This window comes from Diceros bicornis, chromosome 21, assembly GCF_020826845.1.
Source record: "Diceros bicornis minor isolate mBicDic1 chromosome 21, mDicBic1.mat.cur, whole genome shotgun sequence".
In the NCBI taxonomy this organism is placed as follows: domain Eukaryota; kingdom Metazoa; phylum Chordata; class Mammalia; order Perissodactyla; family Rhinocerotidae; genus Diceros; species Diceros bicornis.
The window spans coordinates 5,098,510-5,119,144 of NC_080760.1; positions in this window are offsets into that span (position 1 = coordinate 5,098,510).

The window sequence follows — 20,635 nt, forward strand, 5'->3', positions numbered from 1 at the left end:
TATGTGATCCTTACTAGCTGGAAGTAAGGTTGATGGGGCATGAAGTTATTTCTTGGAGTTGGAGACATACCAAGTTTAGCTCAGTTCTGGGCATCTTTGAAATACCTATACAAACTTGTTCCTACATAGTAACTTGCAACTTTGAATGAGAATGTGCTTGCTTGCAGCAACGTGCTATATGTTCTGAATGCCCGAATTGGGAATCTGTGTCAAAACTTTGTTAGGAATTATGTGATCCTTACTAGCTGGAAGTAAGGGAGATGGGGCATGAAGTTATTTCTAGGAGTTGGACACATACCAAGTTCAGCTCAGTTCTGGGCATCTTTGAAATACCTATACAAACTTGTTCCTACATAGTAACTTGCAACTTTGAATGAGAATGTGCTTGCTTACAGCAACGTGCTATATGTTCTGAATGCCCGAATTGGGAATCTGTGTCAAAACTTTGTTAGGAATTATGTGATCCTTACTAGCTGGAAGTAAGGGAGATGGGGCATGAAGTTATTTCTAGGATTTGGACACATACCAAGTTTAGCTCAGTTCTGGGCATCTTTGAAATACCTATACAAACTTGTTCCTACATAGTAACTTGCATCTTTGAATGAGAATGTGCTTGCTTGCAGCAACTTGCTATATGTTCTGAATGCCCGATTTGGGAATCTGTGTCAAAACTTTGTTAGGAATTATGTGATCCTTACAAGCTGGAAGTAAGGGAGATGGAGCATTAAGTTATTTCTAGGAGTTGGACACATACCAAGTTTAGCTCAGTTCTGGGCATCTTTGAAATACCTATACAAACTTGTTCCTACATAGTAACTTGCATCTTTGAATGAGAATGTGCTTGCTTACAGCAACGTGCTATATGTTCTGAATGCCCGATTTGGGAATCTGTGTCAAAACTTTGTTAGGAATTATGTGATCCTTACTAGCTGGAAGTAAGGGAGATGGGGCATGAAGTTATTTCTAGGAGTTGGACACATACCAAGTTTAGCTCAGTTCTGGGCATCTTTGAAATACCTATACAAACTTGTTCCTACATAGTAACTTGCATCTTTGAATGAGAATGTGCTTGCTTACAGCAACGTGCTATATGTTCTGAATGCCCGAATTGGGAATCTGTGTCAAAACTTTGTTAGGAATTATGTGATCCTTACTAGCTGGAAGTAAGGGAGTTGGGGCATGAAGTTATTTCTTGGAGTTGGACACATACCAAGTTTAGCTCACTTCTGGGCATCTTTGAAATACCTATACAAACTTGTTCCTACATAGTAACTTGCATCTTTGAATGAGAATGTGCTTGCTTACAGCAACGTGCTATATGTTCTGAATGCCCGAATTGGGAATCTGTGTCAAAACTTTGTTAGGAATTATGTGATCCTTACTAGCTGGAATTTAGGGAGATGGGGCATGAAGTTATTTCTAGGAGTTGGACACATACCAAGTTTAGCTCAGTTCTGGGCATCTTTGAAATACCTATACAAACTTGTTCCTACATAGTAACTTGCAACTTTGAATGAGAATGTGCTTGCTTACAGCAACGTGCTATATGTTCTGAATGCCCGAATTGGGAATCTGTGTCAAAACTTTGTTAGGAATTATGTGATCCTTACTAGCTGGAAGTAAGGGAGATGGGGCATGAAGTTATTTCTAGGAGTTGGACACATACCAAGTTTAGCTCAGTTCTGGGCATCTTTGAAATACCTATACAAACTTGTTCCTACATAGTAACTTGCGTCTTTGAATGAGAATGTGCTTGCTTACAGCAACGTGCTATATGTTCTGAATGTCCGAATTGTCAATCTGTGTCAAAACTTTGTTAGGAATTATGTCATCCTTACTAGCTGGAAGTAAGGGAGATGGGGCATGAAGTTATTTCTAGGAGTTGGACACATACCAAATTTAGCTCAGTTCTGGGCATCTTTGAAATACCTATACAAACTTGTTCCTACATAGTAACTTGCATCTTTAATGAGAATGTGCTTGCTTACAGCAACGTGCTATATGTTCTGAATGCCCGAATTGGGAATATGTGTCAAAACTTTGTTAGGAATTATGTGATCCTTACTAGCTGGAAGTAAGGGAGATGGGGCATGAAGTTATTTCTAGGAGTTGGACACATACCAAGTTTAGCTCAGTTCTGGGCATCTTTGAAATACCTATACAAACTTGTTGCTACATAGTAACTTGCATCATTAATGAGAATGTGCTTGCTTACAGCAACGTGCTATATGTTCTGAATGCCCGAATTGGGAATCTGTGTCAAAACTTTGTTAGGAATTATGTGATCCTTACTAGCTGGAAGTAAGGGAGATGGGGCATGAAGTTATTTCTAGGAGTTGGACACATACCAAGTTGAGCTCAGTTCTGGGCATCTTTGAAATACCTATACAAACTTGTTCCTACATAGTAACTTGCAACTTTGAATGAGAATGTGCTTGCTTACAGCAACGTGCTATATGTTCTGAATGCCCGAATTGGGAATCTGTGTCAAAACTTTGTTAGGAATTATGTGATCCTTACTAGCTGGAAGTAAGGGAGATGGGGCATTAAGTTATTTCTAGGAGTTGGACACATACCAAGTTTAGCTCAGTTCTGGGCATCTTTGAAATACCTATACAAACTTGTTCCTACATAGTAACTTGCATCTTTGAATGAGAATCTGCTTGCTTACAGCAACGTGCTATATGTTCTGAATGCCCGAATTGAGAATCTGTGTCAAAACTTTGTTAGGAATTATGTGATCCTTACTAGCTGGAAGTAAGGGAGATGGGGCATGAAGTTATTTCTAGGAGTTGGACACATACCAAGTTTAGCTCAGTTCTGGGCATCTTTGAAATACCTATACAAACTTGTTCCTACATAGTAACTTGCATCTTTGAATGAGAATCTGCTTGCTTACAGCAACGTGCTATATGTTCTGAATGCCCGAATTGGGAATCTGTGTCAAAACTTTGTTAGGAATTATGTGATCCTTACTAGCTGGAAGTAAGGGAGATGGGGCATGAAGTTATTTCTAGGAGTTGGACACATACCAAGTTTAGCTCAGTTCTGGGCATCTTTGAAATACCTATACAAACTTGTTCCTACATAGTAACTTGCAACTTTGAATGAGAATGTGCTTGCTTACAGCAACGTGCTATATGTTCTGAATGCCCGAATTGGGAATCTGTGTCAAAACTTTGTTAGGAATTATGTGATCCTTACTAGCTGGAAGTAAGGGAGATGGGGCATGAAGTTATTTCTAGGAGTTGGACACATACCAAGTTTAGCTCAGTTCTGGGCATCTTTGAAATTCCTATACAAACTTGTTCCTACATAGTAACTTGCATCTTTGAATGAGAATGTGCTTGCTTGCAGCAACGTGCTATATGTTCTGAATGCCCGATTTGGGAATCTGTGTCAAAACTTTGTTAGGAATTATGTGATCCTTACAAGCTGGAAGTAAGGGAGATGGAGCATTAAGTTATTTCTAGGAGTTGGACACATACCAAGTTTAGCTCAGTTCTGGGCATCTTTGAAATACCTATACAAACTTGTTCCTACATAGTAACTTGCATCTTTGAATGAGAATCTGCTTGCTTACAGCAACGTGCTATATGTTCTGAATGCCCGATTTGGGAATCTGTGTCAAAACTTTGTTAGGAATTATGTGATCCTTACTAGCTGGAAGTAAGGGAGATGGGGCATGAAGTTATTTCTAGGAGTTGGACACATACCAAGTTTAGCTCAGTTCTGGGCATCTTTGAAATACCTATACAAACTTGTTCCTACATAGTAACTTGCATCTTTGAATGAGAATGTGCTTGCTTACAGCAACGTGCTATATGTTCTGAATGCCCGAATTGGGAATCTGTGTCAAATCTTTGTTAGGAATTATGTGATCCTTACTAGCTGGAAGTAAGGGAGTTGGGGCATGAAGTTATTTCTTGGAGTTGGACACATACCAAGTTTAGCTCACTTCTGGGCATCTTTGAAATACCTATACAAACTTGTTCCTACATAGTAACTTGCATCTTTGAATGAGAATGTGCTTGCTTACAGCAACGTGCTATATGTTCTGAATGCCCGAATTGGGAATCTGTGTCAAAACTTTGTTAGGAATTATGTGATCTTTACTAGCTGGAAGTAAGGGAGATGGGGCATGAAGTTATTTCTAGGAGTTGGACACATACCAAGTTTAGCTCAGTTCTGGGCATCTTTGAAATACCTATACAAACTTGTTCCTACATAGTAACTTGCAACTTTGAATGAGAATGTGCTTGCTTACAGCAACGTGCTATATGTTCTGAATGCCCGAATTGGGAATCTGTGTCAAAACTTTGTTAGGAATTATGTGATCCTTACTAGCTGGAAGTAAGGGAGATGGGGCATGAAGTTATTTCTAGGAGTTGGACACATACCAAGTTTAGCTCAGTTCTGGGCATCTTTGAAATACCTATACAAACTTGTTCCTACATAGTAACTTGCATCTTTGAATGAGAATGTGCTTGCTTACAGCAACGTGCTATATGTTCTGAATGTCCGAATTGTCAATCTGTGTCAAAACTTTGTTAGGAATTATGTGATCCTTACTAGCTGGAAGTAAGGGAGATGGGGCATGAAGTTATTTCTAGGAGTTGGACACATACCAAATTTAGCTCAGTTCTGGGCATCTTTGAAATACCTATACAAACTTGTTCCTACATAGTAACTTGCATCTTTAATGAGAATGTGCTTGCTTACAGCAACGTGCTATATGTTCTGAATGCCCGAATTGGGAATCTGTGTCAAAACTTTGTTAGGAATTATGTGATCCTTACTAGCTGGAAGTAAGGGAGATGGGGCATGAAGTTATTTCTAGGAGTTGGACACATACCAAGTTTAGCTCAGTTCTGGGCATCTTTGAAATACCTATACAAACTTGTTGCTACATAGTAACTTGCATCATTAATGAGAATGTGCTTGCTTACAGCAACGTGCTATATGTTCTGAATGCCCGAATTGGGAATCTGTGTCAAAACTTTGTTAGGAATTATGTGATCCTTACTAGCTGGAAGTAAGGGAGATGGGGCATGAAGTTATTTCTAGGAGTTGGACACATACCAAGTTTAGCTCAGTTCTGGGCATCTTTGAAATACCTATACAAACTTGTTCCTACATAGTAACTTGCAACTTTGAATGAGAATGTGCTTGCTTACAGCAACGTGCTATATGTTCTGAATGCCCGAATTGGGAATCTGTGTCAAAACTTTGTTAGGAATTATGTGATCCTTACTAGCTGGAAGTAAGGGAGATGGGGCATGAAGTTATTTCTAGGAGTTGGACACATACCAAGTTTAGCTCAGTTCTGGGCATCTTTGAAATACCTATACAAACTTGTTCCTACATAGTAACTTGCATCTTTGAATGAGAATGTGCTTGCTTACAGCAACGTGCTATATGTTCTGAATGCCCGAATTGAGAATCTGTGTCAAAACTTTGTTAGGAATTATGTGATCCTTACTAGCTGGAAGTAAGGGAGATGCGGCATGAAGTTATTTCTAGGAGTTGGACACATACCAAGTTTAGCTCAGTTCTGGGCATCTTTGAAATACCTATACAAACTTGTTCCTACATAGTAACTTGCATCTTTGAATGAGAATGTGCTTGCTTACAGCAACGTGCTATATGTTCTGAATGCCCGAATTGGGAATCTGTGTCAAAACTTTGTTAGGAATTATGTGATCCTTACTAGCTGGAAGTAAGGGAGATGGGGCATGAAGTTATTTCTAGGAGTTGGACACATACCAAGTTTAGCTCAGTTCTGGGCATCTTTGAAATACCTATACAAACTTGTTCCTACCTAGTAACTTGCATCTTTGAATGAGAATGTGCTTGCTTACAGCAACGTGCTATATGTTCTGAATGCCCGATTTGGGAATCTGTGTCAAAACTTTGTTAGGAATTATGTGATCCTTACTAGCTGGAAGTAAGGGAGATGGGGCATGAAGTTATTTCTAGGAGTTGGACACATACCAAGTTTAGCTCAGTTCTGGGCATCTTTGAAATACCTATACAAACTTGTTCCTACATAGTAACTTGCAACTTTGAATGAGAATGTGCTTGCTTACAGCAACGTGCTATATGTTCTGAATGCCCGAATTGGGAATCTGTGTCAAAACTTTGTTAGGAATTATGTGATCCTTACTAGCGGGAAGTAAGGGAGATGGGGCATGAAGTTATTTCTAGGAGTTGGACACATACCAAGTTTAGCTCAGTTCTGGGCATCTTTGAAATACCTATACAAACTTGTTCCTACATAGTAACTTGCATCTTTGAATGAGAATGTGCTTGCTTACAGCAACGTGCTATATGTTCTGAATGTCCGAATTGTCAATCTGTGTCAAAACTTTGTTAGGAATTATGTGATCCTTACTAGCTGGAAGTAAGGGAGATGGGGCATGAAGTTATTTCTAGGAGTTGGACACATACCAAATTTAGCTCAGTTCTGGGCATCTTTGAAATACCTATACAAACTTGTTCCTACATAGTAACTTGCATCTTTAATGAGAATGTGCTTGCTTACAGCAACGTGCTATATGTTCTGAATGCCCGAATTGGGAATCTGTGTCAAAACTTTGTTAGGAATTATGTGATCCTTACTAGCTGGAAGTAAGGGAGATGGGGCATGAAGTTATTTCTAGGAGTTGGACACATACCAAGTTTAGCTCAGTTCTGGGCATCTTTGAAATACCTATACAAACTTGTTGCTACATAGTAACTTGCATCATTAATGAGAATGTGCTTGCTTACAGCAACGTGCTATATGTTCTGAATGCCCGAATTGGGAATCTGTGTCAAAACTTTGTTAGGAATTATGTGATCCTTACTAGCTGGAAGTAAGGGAGATGGGGCATGAAGTTATTTCTAGGAGTTGGACACATACCAAGTTTAGCTCAGTTCTGGGCATCTTTGAAATACCTATACAAACTTGTTCCTACATAGTAACTTGCAACTTTGAATGATAATGTGCTTGCTTACAGCAACGTGCTATATGTTCTGAATGCCCGAATTGGGAATCTGTGTCAAAACTTTGTTAGGAATTATGTGATCCTTACTAGCTGGAAGTAAGGGAGATGGGGCATGAAGTTATTTCTAGGAGTTGGACACATACCAAGTTTAGCTCAGTTCTGGGCATCTTTGAAATACCTATACAAACTTGTTCCTACATAGTAACTTGCATCTTTGAATGAGAATGTGCTTGCTTACAGCAACGTGCTATATGTTCTGAATGCCCGAATTGAGAATCTGTGTCAAAACTTTGTTAGGAATTATGTGATCCTTACTAGCTGGAAGTAAGGGAGATGCGGCATGAAGTTATTTCTAGGAGTTGGACACATACCAAGTTTAGCTCAGTTCTGGGCATCTTTGAAATACCTATACAAACTTGTTCCTACATAGTAACTTGCATCTTTGAATGAGAATGTGCTTGCTTACAGCAACGTGCTATATGTTCTGAATGCCCGAATTGGGAATCTGTGTCAAAACTTTGTTAGGAATTATGTGATCCTTACTAGCTGGAAGTAAGGGAGATGGGGCATGAAGTTATTTCTAGGAGTTGGACACATACCAAGTTTAGCTCAGTTCTGGGCATCTTTGAAATACCTATACAAACTTGTTCCTACCTAGTAACTTGCATCTTTGAATGAGAATGTGCTTGCTTACAGCAACGTGCTATATGTTCTGAATGCCCGATTTGGGAATCTGTGTCAAAACTTTGTTAGGAATTATGTGATCCTTACTAGCTGGAAGTAAGGGAGATGGGGCATGAAGTTATTTCTAGGAGTTGGACACATACCAAGTTTAGCTCAGTTCTGGGCATCTTTGAAATACCTATACAAACTTGTTCCTACATAGTAACTTGCATCTTTGAATGAGAATGTGCTTGCTTACAGCAACGTGCTATATGTTCTGAATGCCCGAATTGGGAATCTGTGTCAAAACTTTGTTAGGAATTATGTGATCCTTACTAGCTGGAAGTAAGGGAGTTGGGGCATGAAGTTATTTCTTGGAGTTGGACACATACCAAGTTTAGCTCACTTCTGGGCATCTTTGAAATACCTATACAAACTTGTTCCTACATAGTAACTTGCATCTTTGAATGAGAATGTGCTTGCTTACAGCAACGTGCTATATGTTCTGAATGCCCGAATTGGGAATCTGTGTCAAAACTTTGTTAGGAATTATGTGATCCTTACTAGCTGGAAGTAAGGGAGATGGGGCATGAAGTTATTTCTAGGAGTTGGACACATACCAAGTTTAGCTCAGTTCTGGGCATCTTTGAAATACCTATACAAACTTGTTCCTACATAGTAACTTGCGTCTTTGAATGAGAATGTGCTTGCTTACAGCAACGTGCTATATGTTCTGAATGTCCGAATTGTCAATCTGTGTCAAAACTTTGTTAGGAATTATGTCATCCTTACTAGCTGGAAGTAAGGGAGATGGGGCATGAAGTTATTTCTAGGAGTTGGACACATACCAAATTTAGCTCAGTTCTGGGCATCTTTGAAATACCTATACAAACTTGTTCCTACATAGTAACTTGCATCTTTAATGAGAATGTGCTTGCTTACAGCAACGTGCTATATGTTCTGAATGCCCGAATTGGGAATATGTGTCAAAACTTTGTTAGGAATTATGTGATCCTTACTAGCTGGAAGTAAGGGAGATGGGGCATGAAGTTATTTCTAGGAGTTGGACACATACCAAGTTTAGCTCAGTTCTGGGCATCTTTGAAATACCTATACAAACTTGTTGCTACATAGTAACTTGCATCATTAATGAGAATGTGCTTGCTTACAGCAACGTGCTATATGTTCTGAATGCCCGAATTGGGAATCTGTGTCAAAACTTTGTTAGGAATTATGTGATCCTTACTAGCTGGAAGTAAGGGAGATGGGGCATGAAGTTATTTCTAGGAGTTGGACACATACCAAGTTTAGCTCAGTTCTGGGCATCTTTGAAATACCTATACAAACTTGTTCCTACATAGTAACTTGCAACTTTGAATGAGAATGTGCTTGCTTACAGCAACGTGCTATATGTTCTGAATGCCCGAATTGGGAATCTGTGTCAAAACTTTGTTAGGAATTATGTGATCCTTACTAGCTGGAAGTAAGGGAGATGGGGCATGAAGTTATTTCTAGGAGTTGGACACATACCAAGTTTAGCTCAGTTCTGGGCATCTTTGAAATACCTATACAAACTTGTTCCTACATAGTAACTTGCATCTTTGAATGAGAATCTGCTTGCTTACAGCAACGTGCTATATGTTCTGAATGCCCGAATTGAGAATCTGTGTCAAAACTTTGTTAGGAATTATGTGATCCTTACTAGCTGGAAGTAAGGGAGATGGGGCATGAAGTTATTTCTAGGAGTTGGACACATACCAAGTTTAGCTCAGTTCTGGGCATCTTTGAAATACCTATACAAACTTGTTCCTACATAGTAACTTGCATCTTTGAATGAGAATCTGCTTGCTTACAGCAACGTGCTATATGTTCTGAATGCCCGAATTGGGAATCTGTGTCAAAACTTTGTTAGGAATTATGTGATCCTTACTAGCTGGAAGTAAGGGAGATGGGGCATGAAGTTATTTCTAGGAGTTGGACACATACCAAGTTTAGCTCAGTTCTGGGCATCTTTGAAATTCCTATACAAACTTGTTCCTACATAGTAACTTGCATCTTTGAATGAGAATGTGCTTGCTTGCAGCAACGTGCTATATGTTCTGAATGCCCGATTTGGGAATCTGTGTCAAAACTTTGTTAGGAATTATGTGATCCTTACAAGCTGGAAGTAAGGGAGATGGAGCATTAAGTTATTTCTAGGAGTTGGACACATACCAAGTTTAGCTCAGTTCTGGGCATCTTTGAAATACCTATACAAACTTGTTCCTACATAGTAACTTGCATCTTTGAATGAGAATGTGCTTGCTTACAGCAACGTGCTATATGTTCTGAATGCCCGATTTGGGAATCTGTGTCAAAACTTTGTTAGGAATTATGTGATCCTTACTAGCTGGAAGTAAGGGAGATGGGGCATGAAGTTATTTCTAGGAGTTGGACACATACCAAGTTTAGCTCAGTTCTGGGCATCTTTGAAATACCTATACAAACTTGTTCCTACATAGTAACTTGCATCTTTGAATGAGAATGTGCTTGCTTACAGCAACGTGCTATATGTTCTGAATGCCCGAATTGGGAATCTGTGTCAAATCTTTGTTAGGAATTATGTGATCCTTACTAGCTGGAAGTAAGGGAGTTGGGGCATGAAGTTATTTCTTGGAGTTGGACACATACCAAGTTTAGCTCACTTCTGGGCATCTTTGAAATACCTATACAAACTTGTTCCTACATAGTAACTTGCATCTTTGAATGAGAATGTGCTTGCTTACAGCAACGTGCTATATGTTCTGAATGCCCGAATTGGGAATCTGTGTCAAAACTTTGTTAGGAATTATGTGATCCTTACTAGCTGGAAGTAAGGGAGATGGGGCATGAAGTTATTTCTAGGAGTTGGACACATACCAAGTTTAGCTCAGTTCTGGGCATCTTTGAAATACCTATACAAACTTGTTCCTACATAGTAACTTGCAACTTTGAATGAGAATGTGCTTGCTTACAGCAACGTGCTATATGTTCTGAATGCCCGAATTGGGAATCTGTGTCAAAACTTTGTTAGGAATTATGTGATCCTTACTAGCTGGAAGTAAGGGAGATGGGGCATGAAGTTATTTCTAGGAGTTGGACACATACCAAGTTTAGCTCAGTTCTGGGCATCTTTGAAATACCTATACAAACTTGTTCCTACATAGTAACTTGCATCTTTGAATGAGAATCTGCTTGCTTACAGCAACGTGCTATATGTTCTGAATGCCCGAATTGGGAATCTGTGTCAAAACTTTGTTAGGAATTATGTGATCCTTACTAGCTGGAAGTAAGGGAGATGGGGCATGAAGTTATTTCTAGGAGTTGGACACATACCAAGTTTAGCTCAGTTCTGGGCATCTTTGAAATACCTATACAAACTTGTTCCTACATAGTAACTTGCAACTTTGAATGAGAATGTGCTTGCTTACAGCAACGTGCTATATGTTCTGAATGCCCGAATTGGGAATCTGTGTCAAAACTTTGTTAGGAATTATGTGATCCTTACTAGCTGGAAGTAAGGGAGATGGGGCATGAAGTTATTTCTAGGAGTTGGACACATACCAAGTTTAGCTCAGTTCTGGGCATCTTTGAAATTCCTATACAAACTTGTTCCTACATAGTAACTTGCATCTTTGAATGAGAATGTGCTTGCTTGCAGCAACGTGCTATATGTTCTGAATGCCCGATTTGGGAATCTGTGTCAAAACTTTGTTAGGAATTATGTGATCCTTACAAGCTGGAAGTAAGGGAGATGGAGCATTAAGTTATTTCTAGGAGTTGGACACATACCAAGTTTAGCTCAGTTCTGGGCATCTTTGAAATACCTATACAAACTTGTTCCTACATAGTAACTTGCATCTTTGAATGAGAATGTGCTTGCTTACAGCAACGTGCTATATGTTCTGAATGCCCGATTTGGGAATCTGTGTCAAAACTTTGTTAGGAATTATGTGATCCTTACTAGCTGGAAGTAAGGGAGATGGGGCATGAAGTTATTTCTAGGAGTTGGACACATACCAAGTTTAGCTCAGTTCTGGGCATCTTTGAAATACCTATACAAACTTGTTCCTACATAGTAACTTGCATCTTTGAATGAGAATGTGCTTGCTTACAGCAACGTGCTATATGTTCTGAATGCCCGAATTGGGAATCTGTGTCAAATCTTTGTTAGGAATTATGTGATCCTTACTAGCTGGAAGTAAGGGAGTTGGGGCATGAAGTTATTTCTTGGAGTTGGACACATACCAAGTTTAGCTCACTTCTGGGCATCTTTGAAATACCTATACAAACTTGTTCCTACATAGTAACTTGCATCTTTGAATGAGAATGTGCTTGCTTACAGCAACGTGCTATATGTTCTGAATGCCCGAATTGGGAATCTGTGTCAAAACTTTGTTAGGAATTATGTGATCCTTACTAGCTGGAAGTAAGGGAGATGGGGCATGAAGTTATTTCTAGGAGTTGGACACATACCAAGTTTAGCTCAGTTCTGGGCATCTTTGAAATACCTATACAAACTTGTTCCTACATAGTAACTTGCAACTTTGAATGAGAATGTGCTTGCTTACAGCAACGTGCTATATGTTCTGAATGCCCGAATTGGGAATCTGTGTCAAAACTTTGTTAGGAATTATGTGATCCTTACTAGCTGGAAGTAAGGGAGATGGGGCATGAAGTTATTTCTAGGAGTTGGACACATACCAAGTTTAGCTCAGTTCTGGGCATCTTTGAAATACCTATACAAACTTGTTCCTACATAGTAACTTGCATCTTTGAATGAGAATGTGCTTGCTTACAGCAACGTGCTATATGTTCTGAATGTCCGAATTGTCAATCTGTGTCAAAACTTTGTTAGGAATTATGTGATCCTTACTAGCTGGAAGTAAGGGAGATGGGGCATGAAGTTATTTCTAGGAGTTGGACACATACCAAATTTAGCTCAGTTCTGGGCATCTTTGAAATACCTATACAAACTTGTTCCTACATAGTAACTTGCATCTTTAATGAGAATGTGCTTGCTTACAGCAACGTGCTATATGTTCTGAATGCCCGAATTGGGAATCTGTGTCAAAACTTTGTTAGGAATTATGTGATCCTTACTAGCTGGAAGTAAGGGAGATGGGGCATGAAGTTATTTCTAGGAGTTGGACACATACCAAGTTTAGCTCAGTTCTGGGCATCTTTGAAATACCTATACAAACTTGTTGCTACATAGTAACTTGCATCATTAATGAGAATGTGCTTGCTTACAGCAACGTGCTATATGTTCTGAATGCCCGAATTGGGAATCTGTGTCAAAACTTTGTTAGGAATTATGTGATCCTTACTAGCTGGAAGTAAGGGAGATGGGGCATGAAGTTATTTCTAGGAGTTGGACACATACCAAGTTTAGCTCAGTTCTGGGCATCTTTGAAATACCTATACAAACTTGTTCCTACCTAGTAACTTGCATCTTTGAATGAGAATGTGCTTGCTTACAGCAACGTGCTATATGTTCTGAATGCCCGATTTGGGAATCTGTGTCAAAACTTTGTTAGGAATTATGTGATCCTTACTAGCTGGAAGTAAGGGAGATGGGGCATGAAGTTATTTCTAGGAGTTGGACACATACCAAGTTTAGCTCAGTTCTGGGCATCTTTGAAATACCTATACAAACTTGTTCCTACATAGTAACTTGCAACTTTGAATGAGAATCTGCTTGCTTACAGCAACGTGCTATATGTTCTGAATGCCCGAATTGAGAATCTGTGTCAAAACTTTGTTAGGAATTATGTGATCCTTACTAGCTGGAAGTAAGGGAGATGGGGCATGAAGTTATTTCTAGGAGTTGGACACATACCAAGTTTAGCTCAGTTCTGGGCATCTTTGAAATACCTATACAAACTTGTTCCTACATAGTAACTTGCATCTTTGAATGAGAATCTGCTTGCTTACAGCAACGTGCTATATGTTCTGAATGCCCGAATTGGGAATCTGTGTCAAAACTTTGTTAGGAATTATGTGATCCTTACTAGCTGGAAGTAAGGGAGATGGGGCATGAAGTTATTTCTAGGAGTTGGACACATACCAAGTTTAGCTCAGTTCTGGGCATCTTTGAAATACCTATACAAACTTGTTCCTACATAGTAACTTGCATCCTTGAATGAGAATCTGCTTGCTTACAGCAACGTGCTATATGTTCTGATTCCCCGAATTGGCAATCTGTGTCAAAACTTTGTTAGGAATTATGTGATCCTTACTAGCTGGAAGTAAGGGAGATGGGGCATGAAGTTATTTCTAGGAGTTGGACACATACCAAGTTTAGCTCAGTTCTGGGCATCTTTGAAATACCTATACAAACTTGTTCCTACATAGTAACTTGCATCCTTGAATGAGAATCTGCTTGCTTACAGCAACGTGCTATATGTTCTGAATGCCCGAATTGGGAATCTGTGTCAAAACTTTGTTAGGAATTATGTGATCCTTACTAGCTGGAAGTAAGGGAGATGGGGCATGAAGTTATTTCTAGGAGTTGGACACATACCAAGTTTAGCTCAGTTCTGGGCATCTTTGAAATACCTATACAAACTTGTTCCTACATAGTAACTTGCAACTTTAAATGAAAATGTGCCTGCTTACAGCAACGTGCTATATGTTCTGAATGCCCGAATTGGCAATCTGTGTCAAAACTTTGTTAGGAATTATGTGATCCTTACTAGCTGGAAGTAAGGGAGATGGGGCATGAAGTTATTTCTAGGAGTTGGACACATACCAAGTTTAGCTCAGTTCTGGGCATCTTTGAAATACCTATACAAACTTGTTCCTACATAGTAACTTGCATCTTTGAATGAGAATCTGCTTGCTTACAGCAACGTGCTATATGTTCTGAATGCCCGAATTGGCAATCTGTGTCAAAACTTTGTTAGGAATTATGTGATCCTTACTAGCTGGAAGTAAGGGAGATGGGGCATGAAGTTATTTCTAGGAGTTGGACACATACCAAGTTTAGCTCAGTTCTGGGCATCTTTGAAATACCTATACAAACTTGTTCCTACATAGTAACTTGCAACTTTGAAAGAGAATGTGCTTGCTTACAGCAACATGCTATATGTTCTGAATGCCCGAATTGGGAATCTGTGTCAAAACTTTGTTAGGAATTATGTGATCCTTACTAGCTGGAAGTAAGGGAGATGGGGCATGAAGTTATTTCTAGGAGTTGGACACATACCAAGTTTAGCTCAGTTCTGGGCATCTTTGAAAAACCTATACAAACTTGTTCCTACATAGTAACTTGCAACTTTGAATGAGAATGTGCTTGCTTGCAGCAACGTGCTATATGTTCTGAATGCCCGAATTGAGAATCTGTGTCAAAACTTTGTTAGGAATTATGTGATCCTTACTAGCTGGAAGTAAGGGAGATGGGGCATGAAGTTATTTCTAGGAGTTGGACACATACCAAGTTTAGCTCAGTTCTGGGCATCTTTGAAATACCTATACAAACTTGTTCCTACATAGTAACTTGCATCTTTGAATGAGAATGTGCTTGCTTACAGCAACGTGCTATATGTTCTGAATGCCCGATTTGGGAATCTGTGTCAAAACTTTGTTAGGAATTATGTGATCCTTACTAGCTGGAAGTAAGGGAGATGGGGCATGAAGTTATTTCTAGGAGTTGGACACATACCAAGTTTAGCTCAGTTCTGGGCATCTTTGAAATACCTATACAAACTTGTTCCTACATAGTAACTTGCATCTTTGAATGAGAATGTGCTTGCTTACAGCAACGTGCTATATGTTCTGAATGCCCGAATTGGGAATCTGTGTCAAAACTTTGTTAGGAATTATGTGATCCTTACTAGCTGGAAGTAAGGGAGATGGGGCATGAAGTTATTTCTAGGAGTTGGACACATACCAAGTTTAGCTCAGTTCTGGGCATCTTTGAAATACCTAAACAAACTTGTTCCTACCTAGTAACTTGCATCTTTGAATGAGAATGTGCTTGCTTACAGCAACGTGCTATATGTTCTGAATGCCCGAATTGGGAATCTGTGTCAAAACTTTGTTAGGAATTATGTGATCCTTACTAGCTGGAAGTAAGGGAGATGGGGCATGAAGTTATTTCTAGGAGTTGGACACATACCAAGTTTAGCTCAGTTCTGGGCATCTTTGAAATACCTATACAAACTTGTTCCTACATAGTAACTTGCATCTTTGAATGAGAATGTGCTTGCTTACAGCAACGTGCTATATGTTCTGAATGCCCGAATTGGGAATCTGTGTCAAAACTTTGTTAGGAATTATGTGATCCTTACTAGCTGGAAGTAAGGGAGATGGGGCATGAAGTTATTTCTAGGAGTTGGACACATACCAAGTTTAGCTCAGTTCTGGGCATCTTTGAAATACCTATACAAACTTGTTCCTACCTAGTAACTTGCATCTTTGAATGAGAATGTGCTTGCTTACAGCAACGTGCTATATGTTCTGAATGCCCGAATTGGGAATCTGTGTCAAAACTTTGTTAGGAATTATGTGATCCTTACTAGCTGGAAGTAAGGGAGATGGGGCATGAAGTTATTTCTTGGAGTTGGACACATACCAAGTTTAGCTCAGTTCTGGGCATCTTTGAAATACCTATACAAACTTGTTCCTACATAGTAACTTGCAACTCTGAATGAGAATGTGATTGCCTACAGCAACGTGCTATATGTTCTGAATGCCCGAATTGGGAATCTGTGTCAAAACTTTGTTAGGAATTATGTGATCCTTACTAGCTGGAAGTAAGGGAGATGGGGCATGAAGTTATTTCTAGGAGTTGGACACATACCAAGTTTAGCTCAGTTCTGGGCATCTTTGAAATACCTATACAAACTTGTTCCTACATAGTAACTTGCATCCTTGAATGAGAATCTGCTTGCTTACAGCAACGTGCTATATGTTCTGATTCCCCGAATTGGCAATCTGTGTCAAAACTTTGTTAGGAATTATGTGATCCTTACTAGCTGGAAGTAAGGGAGATGGGGCATGAAGTTATTTCTAGGAGTTGGACACATACCAAGTTTAGCTCAGTTCTGGGCATCTTTGAAATACCTATACAAACTTGTTCCTACATAGTAACTTGCATCCTTGAATGAGAATCTGCTTGCTTACAGCAACGTGCTATATGTTCTGAATGCCCGAATTGGGAATCTGTGTCAAAACTTTGTTAGGAATTATGTGATCCTTACTAGCTGGAAGTAAGGGAGATGGGGCATGAAGTTATTTCTAGGAGTTGGACACATACCAAGTTTAGCTCAGTTCTGGGCATCTTTGAAATACCTATACAAACTTGTTCCTACATAGTAACTTGCAACTTTAAATGAAAATGTGCTTGCTTACAGCAACGTGCTATATGTTCTGAATGCCCGAATTGGCAATCTGTGTCAAAACTTTGTTAGGAATTATGTGATCCTTACTAGCTGGAAGTAAGGGAGATGGGGCATGAAGTTATTTCTAGGAGTTGGACACATACCAAGTTTAGCTCAGTTCTGGGCATCTTTGAAATACCTATACAAACTTGTTCCTACATAGTAACTTGCATCTTTGAATGAGAATCTGCTTGCTTACAGCAACGTGCTATATGTTCTGAATGCCCGAATTGGCAATCTGTGTCAAAACTTTGTTAGGAATTATGTGATCCTTACTAGCTGGAAGTAAGGGAGATGGGGCATGAAGTTATTTCTAGGAGTTGGACACATACCAAGTTTAGCTCAGTTCTGGGCATCTTTGAAATACCTATACAAACTTGTTCCTACATAGTAACTTGCAACTTTGAAAGAGAATGTGCTTGCTTACAGCAACGTGCTATATGTTCTGAATGCCCGAATTGGGAATCTGTGTCAAAACTTTGTTAGGAATTATGTGATCCTTACTAGCTGGAAGTAAGGGAGATGGGGCATGAAGTTATTTCTAGGAGTTGGACACATACCAAGTTTAGCTCAGTTCTGGGCATCTTTGAAAAACCTATACAAACTTGTTCCTACATAGTAACTTGCAACTTTGAATGAGAATGTGCTTGCTTGCAGCAACGTGCTATATGTTCTGAATGCCCGAATTGAGAATCTGTGTCAAAACTTTGTTAGGAATTATGTGATCCTTACTAGCTGGAAGTAAGGGAGATGGGGCATGAAGTTATTTCTAGGAGTTGGACACATACCAAGTTTAGCTCAGTTCTGGGCATCTTTGAAATACCTATACAAACTTGTTCCTACATAGTAACTTGCATCTTTGAATGAGAATGTGCTTGCTTACAGCAACGTGCTATATGTTCTGAATGCCCGAATTGGGAATCTGTGTCAAAACTTTGTTAGGAATTATGTGATCCTTACTAGCTGGAAGTAAGGGAGATGGGGCATGAAGTTATTTCTAGGAGTTGGACACATACCAAGTTTAGCTCAGTTCTGGGCATCTTTGAAATACCTATACAAACTTGTTCCTACATAGTAACTTGCATCTTTGAATGAGAATGTGCTTGCTTACAGCAACGTGCTATATGTTCTGAATGCCCGAATTTGGAATCTGTGTCAAAACTTTGTTAGGAATTATGTGATCCTTACTAGCTGGAAGTAAGGGAGATGGGGCATGAAGTTATTTCTAGGAGTTGGACACATACCAAGTTTAGCTCAGTTCTGGGCATCTTTGAAATACCTATACAAACTTGTTCCTACCTAGTAACTTGCATCTTTGAATGAGAATGTGCTTGCTTACAGCAACGTGCTATATGTTCTGAATGCCCGAATTGGGAATCTGTGTCAAAACTTTGTTAGGAATTATGTGATCCTTACTAGCTGGAAGTAAGGGAGATGGGGCATGAAGTTATTTCTAGGAGTTGGACACATACCAAGTTTAGCTCAGTTCTGGGCATCTTTGAAATACCTATACAAACTTGTTCCTACATAGTAACTTGCATCTTTGAATGAGAATGTGCTTGCTTACAGCAACGTGCTATATGTTCTGAATGCCCGAATTGGGAATCTGTGTCAAAACTTTGTTAGGAATTATGTGATCCTTACTAGCTGGAAGTAAGGGAGATGGGGCATGAAGTTATTTCTAGGAGTTGGACACATACCAAGTTTAGCTCAGTTCTGGGCATCTTTGAAATACCTATACAAACTTGTTCCTACCTAGTAACTTGCATCTTTGAATGAGAATGTGCTTGCTTACAGCAACGTGCTATATGTTCTGAATGCCCGAATTGGGAATCTGTGTCAAAACTTTGTTAGGAATTATGTGATCCTTACTAGCTGGAAGTAAGGGAGATGGGGCATGAAGTTATTTCTAGGAGTTGGACACATACCAAGTTTAGCTCAGTTCTGGGCATCTTTGAAATACCTATACAAACTTGTTCCTACATAGTAACTTGCAACTTTGAATGAGAATGTGCTTGCCTACAGCAACGTGCTATATGTTCTGAATGCCCGAATTGGGAATCTGTGTCAAAACTTTGTTAGGAATTATGTGATCCTTACTAGCTGGAAGTAAGGGAGATGGGGCATGAAGTTATTTCTTGGAGTTGGACACATACCAAGTTTAGCTCAGTTCTGGGCATCTTTGAAATACCTATACAAACTTGTTCCTACCTAGTAACTTGCAACTTTGAATGAGAATGTGATTGCCTACAGCAACGTGCTATATGTTCTGAATGCCCGAATTGGGAATCTGTGTCAAAACTTTGTTAGGAATTATGTGATCCTTACTAGCTGGAAGTAAGGGAGATGGGGCATGAAGTTATTTCTAGGAGTTGGACACATACCAAGTTTAGCTCAGTTCTGGGCATCTTTGAAATACCTATACAAACTTGTTCCTACATAGTAACTTGCAACTGTGAATGAGAATGTGCTTGCTTACAGCAACGTGCTATAAGTTCTGAATGCCCGAATTGGGAATCTGTGTCAAAACTTTGTTAGGAATTATGTGATCCTTACTAGCTGGAAGTAAGGGAGATGGGGCATGAAGTTATTTCTTGGAGTTGGACACATACCAAGTTTAGCTCAGTTCTGGGCATCTTTGAAATACCTATACAAACTTGTTCCTACATAGTAACTTGCAACTTTGAATGAGAATGTGCTTGCTGACAGCAACGTGCTATATGTTCTGAATGCCCGAATTGGGAATCTGTGTCAAAACTTTGTTAGGAATTATGTGATCCTTACTAGCTGGAAGTAAGGGAGATGGGGCATGAAGTTATTTCTAGGAGTTGGACACATACCAAGTTTAGCTCAGTTCTGGGCATCTTTGAAATACCTATACAAACTTGTTCCTACATAGTAACTTGCATCTTTGAATGAGAATGTGCTTGCTTACAGCAACGTGCTATATGTTCTGAATGCCCGAATTGGGAATCTGTGTCAAAACTTTGTTAGGAATTATGTGATCCTTACTAGCTGGAAGTAAGGGAGATGGGGCATGAAGTTATTTCTAGGAGTTGGACACATACCAAGTTTAGCTCAGTTCTGGGCATCTTTGAAATACCTATACAAACTTGTTCCTACATAGTAACTTGCAACTTTGAATGAAAATATGCTTGCTTACAGCAACGTGCTATATGTTCTGAATGCCCGAATTGGGAATCTGTGTCAAAACTTTGTTAGGAATTATGTGATCCTTACTAGCTGGAAGTAAGGGAGATGGGGCATGAAGTTATTTCTAGGAGTTGGACACATACCAAGTTTAGCTCAGTTCTGGGCATCTTTGAAATACCTATACAAACTTGTTCCTACATAGTAACTTGCTACTTTGAATGAGAATGTGCTTGCTTACAGCAACGTGCTATATGTTCTGAATGCCCGAATTGGGAATCTGTGTCAAAACTTTGTTAGGAATTATGTGATCCTTACTAGCTGGAAGTAAGGGAGATGGGGCATGAAGTTATTTCTTGGAGTTGGACACATACCAAGTTTAGCTCAGTTCTGGGCATCTTTGAAATACCTATACAAACTTGTTCCTAC